The 18,833-nt window shown below is 42.9% G+C and overlaps 1 protein-coding gene across 1 annotated transcript in view; it reads right to left on the reverse strand.

The window, feature by feature from the left end:
• LOC126278869 (radial spoke head 1 homolog) overlaps window positions 1-18,833 on the reverse strand; it is a 140,314-nt gene that overhangs the window by 103,860 nt on the left and 17,621 nt on the right. The window lies entirely within an intron of this gene.

Genomic DNA, 18,833 nt, shown 5'->3' on the forward strand with positions numbered 1-18,833 from the left:
TTTATGCGTAATATACTCCCTCACAGAAAAAGTGAAGCACCGAGTAGACACAACCAGATGTCAGTGTAGCTTCGACACACACACACACACACACACACACACACACACACACACACACACACACACCGCATGTTGTAATTCTCTGTGACGTGTAGAGCAGCCACCAGAGTATATTAGCGTCGATCGTCTTTAGCGTTGTTACCTGGCCTGGTAGGATATATAAGCGGCTTTAACAGTATCAGATATTGAGCAATCACTTGGAAGTACACGGAAATACCACACACGCATATGGAACAGCGTCATAAGCAGCTGACATAATTTTAAATGTGGGAAACCGCCTGAAAACCACAGTCAGGCTGATCTGCACACCGACCCTTCTCGTTAACCAGCCGGGCGCAGGTCATCCGTGGTCGGCGTATCTCCCCGTCCCGAAAGCGGCGTTTAGCGTGCACGGCTCTCCGGACTCATCTCTTTCTACGGACTACTCTCAATCCCTTTTCTCTACTCATTTGACTGCTCACTATATGCAACACTTACTGTAATTCTTCTTTAACATCACTGAGGATAGCAGTATATCAGACTACCATATCAGTGATATCCTTTCACCTTGAATTTTAATCGCACTCAAAACCTTCCTTGCATGCCAATGTTACATCCTTTTTCAATACCGAGCAGGTCTTGGTCTTTCAGTGTTATTGTTCCCTCTTACTCCTTGTACATATAGTATATTACCCGTTCCCCTGTAGCTTACTACTGTTTTCCTCAAAATGTCGGACATTTTGTAACATTTTACACCGCTGAACGCTTTTTCTAGGTCGGCATGTCCTATGAGCGTATCTTTTGATTTTTCTTCAGTCTTGCTTCCATTACCATGAGCAATGTCAGAACTGCCCCTCTGTTGCCTTCACCTTCCCTAAAGCCAAACTGATCGCAATTTAACTCATCCTCAATTTTCTTCTTCATTCTTAACTATCTTATTCTTATCAGCAGTTTGGATGCATGAGGTGTTAAACCGATTGTGTGGTAGTTATGCACTGTGTGGATGTTTTTTTTTCCAAAAGTTTGATGGTACGTCATCAATCTCATACATTCTGCACACCAACCAGAAAAAATATTTGGTTGCAACTTCCTCCAAGGATTTTAGAAGAACCGATGGAATGTATTCAGTACCTTCTGCCTAATTTGATTTAAAGTCTTCGAGAGCTTTTTAAAATTCTGGCTCTAACATTGGATCCTCTGCGTCTTCCATATCGACTTCAATTTCCTTTTCTATCATGTTATCCGCCAAGACCTTTAATGTATTCTTCCCACCTATCCGTTCTCTCTTCTGCATTTTACAGTGGAATTGCACACTTAATGTTCCCGCCCTTGCTTTTAGCTTAACCGTACGCTGTTTTGGCTTTTCTATATGATGAGTCAGTCCTCACAATGCCCACTTCTTTTTCGATTTCTTCACATCTTCTCTGCAGCCATTTCGCTTTGGCTTCCCTGCACTTGCTGTTTATCGCATTCCTAAGGGATGTATAATGCTGTACCCCGGAACATTTTTATACTTCCCTCTTTCGTCTATCAATTGAACAATTTCGTCCGTCACCCAAGGATTCTGCGCAAATACCTTTCTTGTAACTGTGTTTGCTGTGACTACCCTTTTCAGAGATGTCCACTCCTCTTCAACTGAACTGCATGCACTGATATTCTTTATCACAGTAACCACATCCTCAGCGAACTTCAAACGCGTCTCATTCCTCAGTACTTCAGCATGCCGCTTCCTTCCACACTGATTCTCTCTGATGGTTCACTTAAACTTTAGTTTACTCTGCATCATTACTCAATTATAATCTGAGTCTATATCTGGATCTAAGTACTCGTTACAATCCAATATCTGTTTTCGGAATCTCTGTTTGACCGTGATGTAATTCAGTTGGAATCCATCCGTGTCTCCAGGACGTTTCCAGAGATCCCTCTTCCCCTTGTGATTCTAGAACAGAGTATTCGCTATTACCACCTGAAATTCATTGCAGAACTATATTAGTCTTTCTTCTTTTCTCATTCCTACTGCCAAACTTCATATTTCCCCACAACCCGTTCTTCTACTCCTTTCCCTACAACCTCATTCCACTCTCCCATTATTTTCAGATCTTCATCTCTCTGTACATACTGAACCACCCGCGCAGTGTCCTGATATATTTTGATATACTTTCTCTAGCTCTTCATCTTGTGCTTGCGACGTCGATATGTATACCTGAATTATCTTTGTCTTCGATTGTTTGCTACCGAATCGGATGAGATCAATCCTTTCATCGAACTGTTCCTAGCAGCTCACTCTCTGCCCTACCTTTCTTTTCCATAACGAATTCTACTCTTGTTAAACCATTTTCTGTTACTGTTCATGTGCCTAACATTCGTCTGACCAGAAATCCCTATCTCCTTTTCATTTCACTTCACTCTCTCCCAAAATACCTGGTTTGGAACTTTAAATTTTCCTTTTCAGATTCCTGCTACGTTCAGGCTTCTGACATTCTATATTCCAACTCGTAGAATTACCTTCATTGGTTATTCAATCTTTTTCTTAGAGTCACCTCCCACTGGTCGTCCCCTCCTGGGAATCTGAAAGGGGGATACCACGGAATCGTTTGCCAATGGAGAGATCATCATGCCACTTTTCCAGTTGCAAACCAGTCCGCCACCGGTAGCTGAGTGGTCAGCGCGACAGACTGTCAATTCAAAGGGACCGGGTTCGATTCCCGGGTTGGAGATTTTCTCCGCTCAGGGACTGGGTGTTGTGTTGTCCTAATCATCATCATTTTATCCCCATCGACGCGCAAGTCGCCGAAGTGGCGTCAAATCGAAAGACTTGTACCAGGCGAACGGTCTACCCGACGGAAGGCCCTCGTCACACGACATTTCATTTTTTTCAGTTGCAAGCCACATGTGGATGAACGTCATATGTCTTTGATACAGTGCATCCTCATTCCTTTGATCATTGTTTATTCTTCCACCTTTTAGGGGCAGTTTCCCACTCCTAACCACGGTCCGTTCCTCCGCCCTCTTGATAAGCCCGTTGGCAGTGAAAGATGGACAGATATAGGTGGACTGGACATTTATTTTCGGATAGTTTCAGAATGAGTGGAAATTTCATGTTATGAGAGCGAAGCAGTCACGTGTGACATCTGTGGAGTAGTCGACTTACGGCAGTGACAGTAGAGTCTGAACTTGTGTATCTCTGGCTCTGTGGTAGAGTGAAGAGTAGTCGAATGTTGGACATGGGGTGAGATAGCAGAACTGTAAGCGTAATGGTTACTGGGGGAGGAGTTTACTGAACAAAAATGTAGGAACTATTAATCTGTTGAAAGACGCAGTGTTTATGGAACAGGGAGAATAGATTTGCATTATGGATATATTTTTAGGGTAATAATTTTTGCTGCAGTTACTGATAACCTTGGCAATTCTTGCAACAGAATAGTCCAGCTCTCCACCTCAGTTTAGGTCATTTCAGTTTAATTCATTTCAATTTGCACAATTGTAAGAGCACTACCTTGTAAGACTTTTGTAAAAAACTTAAAGTTTTTGGTTTTCTGTGAGTTTTATGTTCTTATGAAATGAATTTAAAATACAGCGTTGTCATTATAATGAACGGATTAGTATTTTAATTTCAAGTAAGAATATTTTTTGTATGAGAAAATAATTCCAATCTTTCTTCCAGTAGGTGGTCGGGGTGCTCGAGCGGTTCTAGGCGCTACAGTTCTGAAACGCGCGACCGCTACGGTCGCAGGTTCGAATCTTGCCTCGCGCATGGATGTGTGATGTTCTTAGATTAGTTAGGTTTAAGTAGTTGTAAGTTCTAGGGGACTGACGGCAAGTTAAGCCCCATAGTGCTCAGAGCCATTTGAACCATTTATTTCAGTAGTTTAATTTTACTTTAGCATATTTAAGCTGAGTCGATTTCTTCATGCTGAGCTGTTGTTGCTGATTATGCCGTAATTTTTCATGTCTGCGTCTCATTCTACATTTATTCCCCCCTAGCCACCCAACGGTGTGTGGCAGAGGGCACTTTACGTGCCACTGTCATTACCTCCCTTTCCTGTTCCAGTCACGTATGGCTTGCGGGAAGAATGACTGCCGGAAAGCCTCCGTGATTCTTTCCAGTTTTTGTTGGTTCTTTCGTTTCTCAACTCACGTTCCGATTTAATTTCCTGCACAGTGAACGCCAGTTAGTTTAGTCATTATGTAAATGTGTGCGCTGAGCCATGCAGTTCTCAAAAGTAATTTCTGTTCAACGTTTTTATAACAGAGGACAGTATATTCAGGTTTGAATAAAACACAGCAAAGATTTTATTGCTCTTGAACGAACGAACGATAGAGACAGAGCAAATAACTTTCAGCAGGACGGAGACGACTTCTTCTACATCTACATTTACTTCTGCATCTACATCTACAGCTACATGACTACTCTGCAATTCACATTTAAGTGCTTGGCAGAGGGTTCATCGAACCACAATCACACTATCTCCCTAGCTTTCCACTCCCGAACAGCGCGCGGGAAAAACGAACACCTAAACCTTTCTGTTCGAGCTCTGATTTCTATTATTTTATTTTAATGAGCATTTCTACCTATGTAGGTTGGGCTCAACAAAATATTTTCGCATTTGTAAGAGAAAGTTGGTGACTGAAATTTCGTAAATAGATCTCGCCGCGACGAAAAACGCCTTTGCTTTAATGAGTTCCATCCCAACTCGAGTATCATATCTGCCACACACTCTCCCCTTTTACGTGATAATACAAAACGAGCGGCCCTTATTTGCACCCTTTCGATGTCCTCCGTCAATCCCACCTGGGAAGGATCCCACACCGCGCAGCAATATTCTAACAAAGGACGAAGGAGTGTAGTGTAAGCTGTCTCTTTAGTGGACTTGTTGCATCTTCTAAGTGTCCTGCCAATGAAACGCAACCTTTTGCTTGCCTTCCACACAGTATTATCTATGTGATCTTTCCAACTGAAGTTGTTCGTAATTTTTACACCCAGGTACTTAGTTGAATTGACAGCCTTGAGTATTGTACTATTTATCGAGTAATCGAATTCCAACGGATTTCTTTTGGAGCTCATGTGGATCACCTCACACTTTTCGTTATTTAGCGTCAACTGCCACCTGCCACACCATACAGCAATCTTTTCTAAATCGCTTTGCAACTGATGCTGGTCTTCGGATGACCTTACCAGACGGTAAATTACAGCATCATCTGCGAACAACCTAAGAGAACTGCTCAGATTGTCACCCCAGTCATTTATATAAATCAGGAACAGCAGAGGTCGCAGGACGCTTCCCTGGGGAACACCTGATATCACTTCAGTTTTACTCGATGATTTGCCGTCTATTACTACGAACTGCGACCTTCTTGACAGGAAATCACGAATCCAGTCACACAACTGAGACGATACCCCATAGGCCCGCAGCTTGATTAGAAGTCTCTTGTGAGGAACGGTTTCAAAAGCTTTCCGGAAATCTAGAAATACGGAATCAACCTGAGATCCCCTGTCGATAGCGGCCATTACTTCGTGCAAATAAAGAGCTAGCTGCGTTGCACAAGAGCGATGTTTTCTGAAACCATGCTGATTACGTATCAATAGATTGTTTCCTTCGAGGTGATTCATAATGTTTGAATACAGTATATGCTCCAAAACCCTACTGCAAACCGACGTCAATGATATAGGTCTGTAGTTCGATGGATTACTCCTACTACCCTTCTTAAACACTGGTGCGACCTGCGCAATTTTCCAATCTGTAGGTATAGATCTATCGGTGAGCGAGCGGTTGTATATTATTGCTAGGTAGGTAGTATTGTATCAGCGTAATCTGAAAGTAACCTAATCGGTATACAATCTGGACCTGAGGACTTGCCCGTATCAAGCGATTTGAGTTGCTTCGCAACCTCTAAGGTATCTGCTTCTAAGAAACTCATGCTAGCAGCTGTTCGTGTTTCAACTTCTGGAATATTCCATTCGTCTTCGTCCGCTATTGCTGATTATTTTTATTGTGGCTCGGTTCACAGCAGGGACCCAGGACATTTTGATTACTAATCAAAGACGCTTACCCTACACTACAGATTCTGACAACCTGCCCAAAGGAATCAGTGGATGCCTATACACCAGAGGGGGTGCAACGTCATACTGATAAGGAGCATCATACTGCCTAGTTCTTTGTAATGTGGCTTTCTTTCGTAATCACTGAAATAGCGTCACATACTCTTTCAACTACTGAAGTTTAATTTCGTTTCCTCATTTGTTTCGGCTGGCAGTATGTGATGGAAATAGCAACTAAAATAAAGATTTACCTCCAACTTTAGAAATACATGTCCTTTTTTTAAACCACCAAAATACACATTTAAGTAGTAATACACCATAGAAATGTTTAGGGAGGTGAACAATCACTCGAGCAAGGTAATAGACAATAAACATCAGGTCACGAAATTGCTACATTAAACCAAAAGAAAGTGAAATTTTTTCTGTGTTTTATACAGTGTCTTGTAGTATAAAGTATTCAGTACCACAAATACCTCGAGCATAATTAATGTTCTGATTTGATCTTTCGAAGAATTTTTGATCAAACTATAAATTGACCGCGTGTTTCAGCTTGGTTTGTCGCTTATAAGCTATCAGTGGGTCATCCCTGGCAGTTGTCCAGCAGTAGGCTGCCAAAACAACAGGAGACTACTTCCCTGCGTATTTCTTCTTCTCTATGGCTGCAATATCCCGGTGGAATCGTTTTCCATATTCATCAAAAACGTTGTGCAGTTTCCAGGAAGGATGTCGAGGTGCTTAAGGAGGAAATATAGTTCAGAGACGTGACAGTTTTCAGCAACAGTTGATCCAGTCGCTTCTTACGATCTTACGCTCTATTATTTTATTAGACAATGAAACAAAATGTTTTAAAACTTTTCCAGACACCCTTCTGATCACCATTCAACATTCTCTTTGACTTTTGCACACAATCACGGTAACTTTTCTCTCAAGTTCTTATAAGGTCGCTCTTCGTGAATCACAGTCTTTACAAAGTTTTCCGTTAGTCACATAAAAATTAAATTAGAAAAAGGACAAATTACAAATATTACAAACTACAATATTGCAGTAAAGTATTGAACTGATACGACCTGAAAAAGCACACTAAAATTTTTATTAATGATAAATTAAATAATATTTTTAAATTATTTCATTATTATCATGTGCAAAAATTATACTTACGTCGGCAACGAATTTCCTTTGTGCATGCAAACCTCTGTAAAACACAAGACAGAGTTAAGTTTCAGTTTTCTTCGTGAAAATCGTTATCAGCATACGGGAATTCATAGAGGATTAATTAGCTGCATGCAGTTTACATTTTTACTGTTGCCCAGTGTAATTCAAACAACTGGCCTGCTGCCGTGCTATTCATTTTTTTACCGTGGAGGCGACAGAAATCTGAGAAGCTCTCAAATTTGGCCATAATTTGGGGCTACTTATAATATCAGACTGCAAAACCTAAAGTTAGACAGTAAAATGGATGTCCAAATACAGGATATTATAGGAAAAAAGTTCCAAATAAAAGGGGCTTGGAAATGCCTGCGTCTGAGTCTCTTATCATGTAGGATAGAATTACAAGGACAAGGTCGACGAAGGTAGCCACTGTCTGAGGCCCAGTAACGAACCTCATTCTACCGTCATCCAGCTTCAAGATATGGATACGGAAACGGATCGAAAAGAATGGGCCAGAGATTTAAACTTTTCAGTCTTCTATAAAGAGGAGGAGGAGGAGGAGGAAGAGGAGGAGATTAGTGTTTAAAATCTCGTCGTCTACGAGGTCATTAGAGACGGAGCACAAGCTCGGCTTAGGGAAGGATGGAGAAGGCAAGCGGCAGCGCCCTTTCCGAAGAACTATACAGGCATTTTCCTTAAGTGATTCAGGGAAACCACAGAAAACCTAAATCAGGATGCCCAGACGCGGGTTTGGACTGTCTTCCTCCCGAATGCTAGTCCAGTGTGCTAACCACTGCCCTACCCCACACGGTTCTGCAATAAAGGTTGATAGTCCGCTGCGATCCAAACAGTAATTACAGACTCTTCCTGGTTTCTAAAATTTCAAGCGAGCAGGAAATTCGTAAGTACTCTGATACGAATAAAAACCAAATCGTTGCTATTTACATTTGGTAGGCGTAAAGGATAACCATTTCTGTGACTCTCAGAAGAAAGTAAAAGATATAAACCACTTACTGTTTTCCAGCAGTTATTTCGAAGCACAGAAAAAGTATTTACTGCAAAGAAAACTCCGTCCGAGGAGGCTCACCAGTACCGACCGACCATCCCGATGTCTTCAGTCCATAGGCGTCACTGGATGCGGATATGAAGGGGCATGTGGTCAGCACTCCACCCTCGTGGCCGTTGTCAGGTATCGTCAGCGGAGTCGCCACTTCTCAATAAAATAGCTCCTCATTTGGACTCGCAGTGGCTGAGTGCACTCCACTTGCTAACAGCGCACGGCGGACCACCCATCCAAGTGCTTACTGCAAACCCTTGTTAAAATGAAGATGCTCTGTCCAGTAAGCGTGCCAGTTTAATTGTATCATGAAGATACTCATACAGGCGAAGCCTTTTTAGATGTGTGCTAGTTGAGGGTTTATGAATTGTGGTATACTGTCAGTGGTTACATTAACACTTTAATATCTACGTGTATGCCGCTAATCTCTGTTCTTTTTTATATTCGTTTTGATTGCAATTGCGATCACGTCACAATTCTTTATCTACGTGGATGTTGTGTATGTCGATACTGAATATAATCTTAAACCGTTATTCATTGAATTAATGTATTAGTTCAGTATCAGATTGAAGAAAGCCTAATGAACAAAATACGAGCGTTCGGGATACTGGGCCAGTTGTGCGACTGGACTGAATAGCTTCTTGCAAAAAGAACACATCACGTCATTCTTAGCGGGGAAAACAGTTCAGAGGTTAAGTTAGCTTTGGGCGCACCCCAAGGGAGTGTTACAGCTCCGTTTCTTTTCTCATTATACGTATATAACTAACGTACTGGATAATGTCAGAACTTCCATCAGGTTTTCAGTTGTGATGCTGTTGTACACAGAGATATAGAAATTCTAGAAAATTGTAGCGATATGCAGGAAGATTTGCAGAGAATCAACTCTAGGTGTTGGAATTGTCAGTTGACCATCAACATAAACAAACATAACGTATTGGGTATAAATTGGCAAAAGACTGATTATTGTATGATTAATTGACTGAAGAACAATCACTCGGAAATTGCTCGTGTATCTGGGATGTATACCAGATAGAATTGATAGATGAAATAGAAAAGATCGAAGGAACGACATCACGTTTTGCTATAAGTTCATTTAACATGTTCGAAAGCGTCACGGACAGGCTCATCCACCACCAGAGGCAGCCTCTGGAAGACAGGCGTTGTGCATCACGCTTTGGTATACTTTTAAAGTTGCGAGGAGCGTGAGTTGCTAGCAGAGTCACCCAGTATGTCACGAAACGACCGGGAAAGTGAAATTTGAGAGATTTGGGCTCACGTAGAGGCTCACCAGCAATTGTTCTTGCCGCGATCTGTTCGTGACTTTACCAAAGAAAAGGGGGGAGAGGAGGAGGAGGAGTGATTTGCAAAGTACCCTTCCCTGCTCGTCCTGAGGTGGCTTGCTTGCGGTGTATAGATGTAGATGTGTGATGTGCGTTCAGTAAGAAATGCAACACTTTATTCTCAAAGCATTTTGGTTTTATGCAGGATTCCAATAAACCACATTATTACCCACTCTTCTGAATACAAAACCCTATTTCTTAAAATAATCTCATTTCAGTACGACGGTATTTCGCCACGTTACTGGGAGAGCCTGTATGCCTACTTGGTATCACTCCACTGGTTGACGTCAGAGCCAGTGTCTTGCTGGATCAATAACCTCCCCATCATCCATGTACTCCTTTCCGCGGACTGCATCCTTAATTAGGCCAAACAGAAGTCGGAAGGTGGGACAGCCGGTCTGTAGTGTGGATGGGGAAGAACAGTCCAATGAAGTTTTGTGAGCTCCTCTCGGGTGCGCAGACTTGGAGAGCAAGTTCGTTCGCATTTTTGTGGCGACGAACACGGTAAAGTCGTTTCTTCAATTTCCTGAGAGTAGCACAATACACTTCAGAGTTGATCGTTGTACCATGATGGAGGACACCGAACAGAATAGCCCCTTCAGAGTTCCAAAAGATCGTCGCCATTACTTTAATGGCTGTGGGCGCGGCTTGGAACTTTTTCTTCGGAGGAGATGTGGTGTGGTGCCACTCCATGGATTGCCGCGTTGTGTCCGGTTCGCAGTGATGAACTCATGTTTCATTGCCTGTGACGATGTTCGACAAGAAACTGTTGAATCAGCCTCGTAATGCTCAAACAATTTCGCTCAAATGGTTCTTCGTTGGTCTTTATTGTCTTCCGTTAAGTGGCGAGGAACCTAGCGGGTACAGAGTAGCCCAACTGGTGGGCGAGTGTGTCAGCACGCCCACTTGAGCAGCGAGGCGTCGAACACGTCGTACTAGTGTCCGCACATTCAAACATTACAGGAGTCACAGCTATGTGCGGCCGGCCGGCATGAAGGGTGAGGGGGGGGGGGGGGGGGGAGGGGGGAAATCAGTCACTGTGCTCTTGCTTTTGTTCACTGGTAGGTCTCCTTAGCTATTCCGCAAGAGACTATGAGTATCTGTGATTCTCTGGTTTTCCGCTAAAATAAATTCAATGATATCTCTGTGCTTGTAACGCACCTTCGTTACAGGCACTATTCCGAAGGGTAAGCTATTCCGTAAGAGACTATGAGTATCTGTGATTCTCTGGTTTTCCGCTAAAAGAAATTCAATGATAGCTCTGTGCTTGTAACGCACCTTCGTTACAGGCACTATTCCGAAGGGTAAGCTATTCCGCAAGAGACTATGAGTATCTGTGATTCTCTGGTTTTCCGCTAAAAGAAATTCAATGATAGCTCTGTGCTTGTAACGCACCTTCGTTACAGGCACTATTCCGAACGGTAAGTGAAGTGCCGCCATATATCGGAACTTTATGAAATTATCGGCGCTGAAGCGGGAATATTCCACGATATCTCACAACAAATTCCTCAGTTTTACAACTGAAACTGACCGAGAAAAAACAGTGTTGTTACTTATTGAACGTACCTCACAGAAATTGTAATGGACATTACTCAGCACCAAGTGTACTCACAATGATTCACCGTGAAACTTTTGTCCTTTACCACGGCCACCACACACTCCCCGCAGCCCCCCCCCCCCCCCACCTCCCTCCTCACTCCCCTCCTCGCTCGTGCCTTCACATGTATGACTAGATTAGTTCTCGCGTACTTTCTTGGATGTTGATATGTCAAAATAATTGTTTTGGTAGGATCCAGTAGCTCCTTGAGGTGATGAAAATCACCATTCACGCACTTCTTTGTGACGTAAGAGAACATGAAGAAGTCGTGTGGTGATTAATCAAATGAATACGGGCAATGGTGCAATAATTCCATTTTCCTCTTCCTGAAATAATCATTTGCACAACGCACTATGTAGTATTGAAGAATGATGTGAACTTTTTCTTTAGTTTCCCTGATTTCATCGATATGCTGTGGCAAACAAATTCTTATTTCCCATTCATAATAACTGTTCTTCGATCTTCTAAAACAATGGTCACGACATGACCAGTGAAACAAGGGAAGAGGTGATAAATTTACCGGGAGTGCTTTGCAAACAAACAACTTCTCTTCGTTTCTGTTCATCTTCGAACACGGGAACAGTTGACCACTACGTAATTTCCTGCTTTTACGACTCTATTCAAGCTTAATCTCTTATTATGATTATTCTATACATATTTTTCACTGCCCTGGTCAAATTTGCTGTGTCCTCAAGAGATACGAGACACAATCATTTACAGAGAGGGCACTACACAACAAGACCAGAAACCAGAGAAGTGCAACATATTTATGGCACAGTGTAACACATACAGCCACGACACTCCTGCTGAATTAAGCTATAAACTGCGACAGCAGCGCTCCAAGTTGACCGTAATATACACATCTGAAAACGACACCGGGTGAGTGCTGATACACAGTTCAAAAAAAGTTTTGCATCACCTCGGTTTCGAGTGTTCCGATGGTAGAGATCAACATAGATCTCATTTCCGCCCTTTTTATTGCTCATGGAAACCACACAATGAATGTTTTACCACCATACAGCGAGACCTTCAGAGGTTGTGGTCCAAATTGCTTTACGTACCGGTACATCTAATACCCAGTAGCTAGTCCTCTTCCATTAATGCATGTCTGTATTCGTCTTGGCATACTATCCACAAGTTCATCAAGGCACTGTGGGTCCAGATTGTTCCACTCCTCAACGGCGACTCTGCGTAGATCCCTCAGAGTGGCTGATGGATGACGTCACCCTTCAACAGCACTTTTAAATCCATCCCAGGCATGTACGATAGATTTCATGTCTGGACAACATGCTTAGCAACTCCAGTCCAGCGATGTCGTTATCCTGAAGGAACTCATTCACAAGATGTGCACGATGTGGGCGCGAATTGTCGTCCATTAAGGTGAATGGGTCGCCAATATGCTGCCGATATGGTTACACTATCGGTCGGAGGATGGCATTCATGTATCGTACAGCCGCTACGGCGCCTTCCATGACTACCTGTGGCGTACTTCGATCCCACATAATGCCACCCCAAAACATCAGGAAACCTCCACCTTGCTGCACTCGCTGGATAGTGTGTCTAACACGCTCAGCCTGACCGTGTTGCCTCCAAACACGCCTCCGACGATTGTATGGTTGAAGGCAAATGCGACACTCATCGGTGAAGAAAACGTGATGTCAATCCTGAGCGGTCCATTCAGCATGTTGTTGGGCTCATCTGTACCCCGCTGCGTGGTGTCGTGGTTACAAACATGGACCTCGCCATGGACGTCGGGAGTGAAGTTGCACACCATGCTGCCTATTGCGTACAGTTTCAGTCGTAACACGACGTTCTGTCACTGCACGAAAAACATTATTCAACGTGGTGGCGTTGCTGTCAGGGGTCTTCAGAGCCATAATCCGTAAGTAGCGTTCATCACTGCAGTAGTAGCCCTTGGGCGGCCTGAGCGAGGCATGTCATCGCCAGTTCCTGCCTCTCTGTATCTACTCAATGTCCGAACAACATCGCTTTGGTTCACTATGAGATGCCTGAATACTTCCCTTGTTGAGAGACCTTTCTGGCACGAAGTAAGAATTCGGACGCGATCGAACCCTCTAGGCATGGTTGAGCTACAGACAACACGAGCTGTATACCTCCTTCTTGGTGGAATGACTGGAACTGATAGATTGTCAGCCCCCTCCGTCTAATGGTTGTTTACATCTTTGGGCGAGTTTAGTGACGTCTCTGAACAGGCGAAGGGACTGTCTCTGTGATATAATATCCACAATCAACGTCTATCTTCAGGAGTTCTGGGAATTGGGGTGATGCAAAACTTTTTTGATGTGTGTAGTATCGTTTATACTGATTCGTAACACACATTTTACGATAGGCAGCGTATGCAGTAGCATTAAAATCGGCAATAACTAAAAACTGACACCACGTTTGTCTTTCTTCGGTTTCCTAAGGATCCTGGATAGTCTGAAAAGGTACATTACATGGCAGTTTATTTACGAATCTGTTGTAACGTACAGATATTTACCGAAGAAAGTTGTTTTCTTTCAGAAACAAAAAGGTAGCACATAAAAAGCAGAAGAATGCATCTTTCGCAGGAAGACGTCGTATATTTACTCAGTTTTCTTTCGCTTACAGCCATAAATGGAATGAAGGAAAATGTATACAATGCAATATCTACATTATTAAAAGTGCCAAATAACCAATCAAAACTGTATCTAATGAGAAAACACACATACGTGACAATAAAACGTCCATAGCAATACAACGCTTTCTCAACACAAAAGAAACCAATTAGACAACTGTTGCTCCCACATCTGAGACAGAAACATCACGAAACTTCAACACATTCGCTTTTAAGCCAAATAATGTGCGAGTCACTAGACTCCATGCAAAACTGTAACATGTCAAGGGAAGTGCGTATCATAATAAGAACAGACAACAGATATATATGCTTCTCAAGGGTGAAATTTGTGTTCATATTCTGTTGGTTTCCTCGGAGTAAGCTGCAGTTAAACACGTGTTCGAAGGTATTGCTTCATCACTAAGTCGTAGTTCATGTCACTGAATCAGTGAGATTAGGCTGTTTTCCAATCATTACATGATCATTCATGTCTCTTGCTAATTTACTAAGGCTCGAGACGCAAAACTATAACAACTACTTTGTTAATTAGCTAGACAAGTTATTAAAAAGAACCATTAATCTTATGGCTGTCTTTTTTGTCTCTAGGGGCGCTAGTGTCGTTCCAGCTGTCAGACGGCAACAACTTCCACAGTAGTCGTGTGACTAGATCCTCCCGTCGGTACAAGTCTTTCGATTCGACGCCACTTCGGCGACTTGGGCGTCGATGGGGATGGAATGATGATTAGGACAACACAACACCCAGTCCCTGAGCGGAGAAAATCTCCGACCTAGCCGCGAATCGAACCCGGGCCCTTAGGATTGACATTCTGTCGCCCTGATCATTTTTTTTAAAAAAAATCTCATTTTGTTTTTGTTTGTTGTACCTGATTTGGGCGGACGTCAGTTCGTTGTTGATCCATTTTTTTTATTACAGAGGGCAACTATCCCTCTGAGCTACCATGCCGGCAACCACTCAGCTACCGGGGGCGGCCTCCTCAATGGTGAGTATTAAGCTGTATGTGCTGGACTATAGTTATAGTGTGACACTGTAGGTGGCGTGCGCAACACAGATTATGTTATGACTTCACCTTACACCACGAAAATACACTGACGGAAAGAATTCTAAGCATCAAAGGACATTTAATGTACAGTAATGAAATTTCGGGAATACATTTGCCTAGGTAACATATTTAAGGGATTGATATTACGAGATCAAAGGCGCGAGATAAGCCATTGCAAATGTGAGTTGCTGGTACGTTAATTATCGGTGTAGCTGCCAGAATGCTGGATGGAAGCATGCAATCGCATATGCATTGTGTTATATAGATTCCAGATGTTCGCTTGTTTGATGGAGTTCCATGCCTGTTGCACTTGTTCGGTCAGTACAGCTGTTTGTGGATGACGTCCGATGATGTCCCATAAGGTGCTCAATTGGAGACAGACTGGTGATCGAGCATGCCAAGGCAACATGTCAGCTCTCTGTAGAGCACGTTGGGTTACAACAGTAGTATGTGGGAGAGCGTTATCATGTTGGAAAACACTTTCTGGAATGCTGTTCATGGATGTCAGCACAAGAAGTCAAATCACCAGACTAACATTAAAATTTACAGTCTGAGTGCTTGGGATAACCGCGAGAGTGCTCCAGCAGTCATGCGAAATCGCACCGTAGACCATAGCTCCAGGTGTAGGTCCAGTGTGTCCAACATTCATACAGGTTGGTTGCAGGCCCTCAACTGGCCTCCTCCTAACTAACGCATGGCCATCATTGCACTTAAGCACAGTTTGTTTTCACCATAAAACACAAATGACCGCCACGAAGCCATCTGATGAGATCTCGTGTGACACTACTAAAGTCACAAATGGTAGTGGTTTGAGGTCAGTGTAGTGCACGCTACAAGGTTCCTGGCTCTCAGCTGTCCTTGGAGTAATCGATTTGTAACAGTTCGTATGTCACTGTTGTGCCAACTGCTGCTCAAATTGATGCCGCAGATGTAGTACGATGCTTTAGAGCCGTACGCTGACCACGACTGTCTTTCCTTTTGGTAGCGCCACGTGGCCGTCAGGAGCCTGGTCTTCTTGCGACCGTGCATTTTCGTGAACCGTGAACCGTGTAAAGTGGCTAATTCCTGCCAAGTCTATCTGTAGTATCGCAGAAGAAACACCCAGTTTCTCGTAACCCTATTACAGGAGCTCCTTCAAACTCAGTGAGGTGTTCATAACGGCGTATTTCACACTTTTAGGACATTCTTGACTAAAATCAACTCACCGAGTCCAATCCCAAAAGTAACTAACGCTCACAACCGTTGCAGCATATATTTAAATCAAACCTGATGTGCATTTTTTCCCGTCAGTATAGCTCCCAAGCAATATTCATCGGCCGAATACGGATGTAACCGGATGCACAGTTCCAGTCAGAGAGTGTATCTGCGGTTAGTTCGATACATATCAACACCGTCTCTCAAGACAACATCCGAACTTATCTACAGACGCCGGCCATTGTGGCCGAACGGTTCTAGGTGCTTCAGTCCAGAACTGCGCTGCTGCTACGGTCGCGGGTTCGAATCCTGCCTCGGGCATGGATGTGTGTGCTGTCCTTAGGTTAGTTAGGTTTAAGTATTTCTAAGTCTAGGGGACTGATGACCTCAGATGTTAAGTAAAACAGAAGTGATTTCTGGCGTTCCCCATGGTAGTGTTAATAGGCCCTTTGCTATTCCTTATCTTTATAAACGATTTTGGAGACAATCTGAGCTGTCGTCTTAGGCTGTTTGCAGATGACGTGTATCTACTAATCAAGTCATCGGAATATCAAAACAAATTGCAAAACGATTTAGAAAAGATATATGGATGGTGCGAAAATTGGCAGTTGACCCTAAATAACGAAAACTTTGAGGTCATCCACATGAGTGCCAAAAGAAACTCGTTAAACTTCGGTTACACGATAAATCAGTCTAATCTAAAAGCCGTAATTTCAACTAAATACCTAGGTATTACAATTACGAACAACTAAAATTGGAAGGAACACACAGAAAATATTGTGGGGAAGACTAACCAAAGACTGCGTTTTATTGGCAGGAGACTTAGAAAATGTAACAGATCTACTAAGGAGACTACCTACCCTACGCTTGTCCGTCCTCTTTCAGAATACTGCTGCGCTCTGTGGGATCCTTACCAGATAGGACTGACGGAGTACATCGAAAAAGTTCAAAGATAGGTAGCATGTTTTGTATAATCGCGAAATATGGGAGAGAGTGTCGCAGAAATGGTACAGGATTTGGGCTGGACATCATTAAGAGAAAGGCGTTTTTCGTTGCGATGGAAACGTCTCACGAAATTCCAATCACCAACTATCTCCTCCGAATGCGAAAATATTTTGTTGTAACCAATCTAAATAGGGCGGAACGATCACAATTATAAAATAAGTGAAATCAGAGCTCATACGGAATGATATAAGTGTTCAAAATAGCTCTGGGACTTAACATCGGTGGTCATCAGTCCCATAGAACTTAGAACTACTTACACCTAACTAACCTAAGGACATCACACACATCCATGACCGAGGCAGGATTCGAAGCTGCGACCGTAGCGGTCACGCGGTTCCAGACTGTAGCGCCTAGAACCGCACGGCCACAGCGGCCGGCTGATATAGGTGTTCATTCTTTCCGCGTTGCATACGAGATTGGAATAATAGAGAATTGTGAAGGTGGTTCGATGAACTCTCTGCCAGGCACTTAAATGTAGATATAGACATTTAAACTGACCAAGCAGTCAAAATGGTTAATTTAATAGGAATATTAATAATTATCTCAGCCATCTGAGCTTCAGTCTCCATCATAGTGCAGTTGGAATGAACTACAGAATGAAGGCTTTGATTGAAGGCTTTTATGACTGTATGTCTTAGCTGGTTGTAAATGTTCTTTGATGTATGGTCGTGATCTATGAAAAGCAAGGAACAAAAAAAAAAAAGAGAAAAAAATGTTCAAATGTGTGTGAGTTCCTAAGGACCAAAGTGTTGAGGTCATCGGTCCCTAGACTTATACACTAGTTAAACTAACGCATGCTAAGAGCAACACACACACCCATGTCTGAGGGAGGTCTCGAAACTCCGGCGGGAGTAGCAGCGCAATCCGTGACACGGCACCTTTAACCGCGCGGCCGCTCCGCGCGGACGTTAGGAACAGAAATGTTTCATAGATCACGATCACACATCCCTGAAGATTCACCGTGCGTTATGAAATAACTACTTACATACAATAAAAAACTAGGCAGGTGCGAGTAGGACTCGGGTACTGAGAGTTCGGAACAAAATTATGTATACAGATAATGTACACAGATAATTCATCCATTCCGGGGATCGAGAATCTCGTCAATTTTTGCCTGTTATCAACACGGAAAGATATCAGTCCCAGGGATTCCAAGATTTTCGAGACTAGTCGCATTCGGAGGAGAAAGTTGGTACTGGGATTTCGTGAGAAGATTCCGTCGCAACGAAAAACGCCTTTCTTTTAATGATGTCCAGCCCAAATCCTGCACCATTTCTGAGACACTCTCTCCCATATTTCGCGATTATACAAAACATGCTACCTATCTTTGAACTTTTTCGATGTACTCCGTCAGTCCTATCTGGTAAGGATCCCACAGAGCGCAGCAGTATTCTGAAAGAGGACGGAAAAGCGTAGGGTAGGTAGTCTCCTTAGTAGATCTGTTACATTTTCTAAGTGTCCTGCCAATAAAACGCAGTCTTTGGTTAGTCTTCCCCACAATATTTTCTGTGTGTTCCTTCCAATTTTAGTTGTTCGTAATTGTAATACCTAGGTATTTAGTTGAAATTACGGCTTTTAGATTAGACTGATTTATAGTGTAACCGAAGTTTAACGAGTTTCTTTTGGCACTCATGTGGATGACCTCAAAGTTTTCGTTATTTAGGGTCAACTGCCAATTTTCGCACCATCCATATATCTTTTCTAATTCGTTTTGCAATTTGTTTTGATCTTCCGATGACTTTATTAGTAGATACA

The sequence above is a fragment of the Schistocerca gregaria genome, chromosome 6, assembly GCF_023897955.1.
Source record: "Schistocerca gregaria isolate iqSchGreg1 chromosome 6, iqSchGreg1.2, whole genome shotgun sequence".
NCBI classification, from domain to species: Eukaryota; Metazoa; Arthropoda; class Insecta; order Orthoptera; family Acrididae; genus Schistocerca; species Schistocerca gregaria.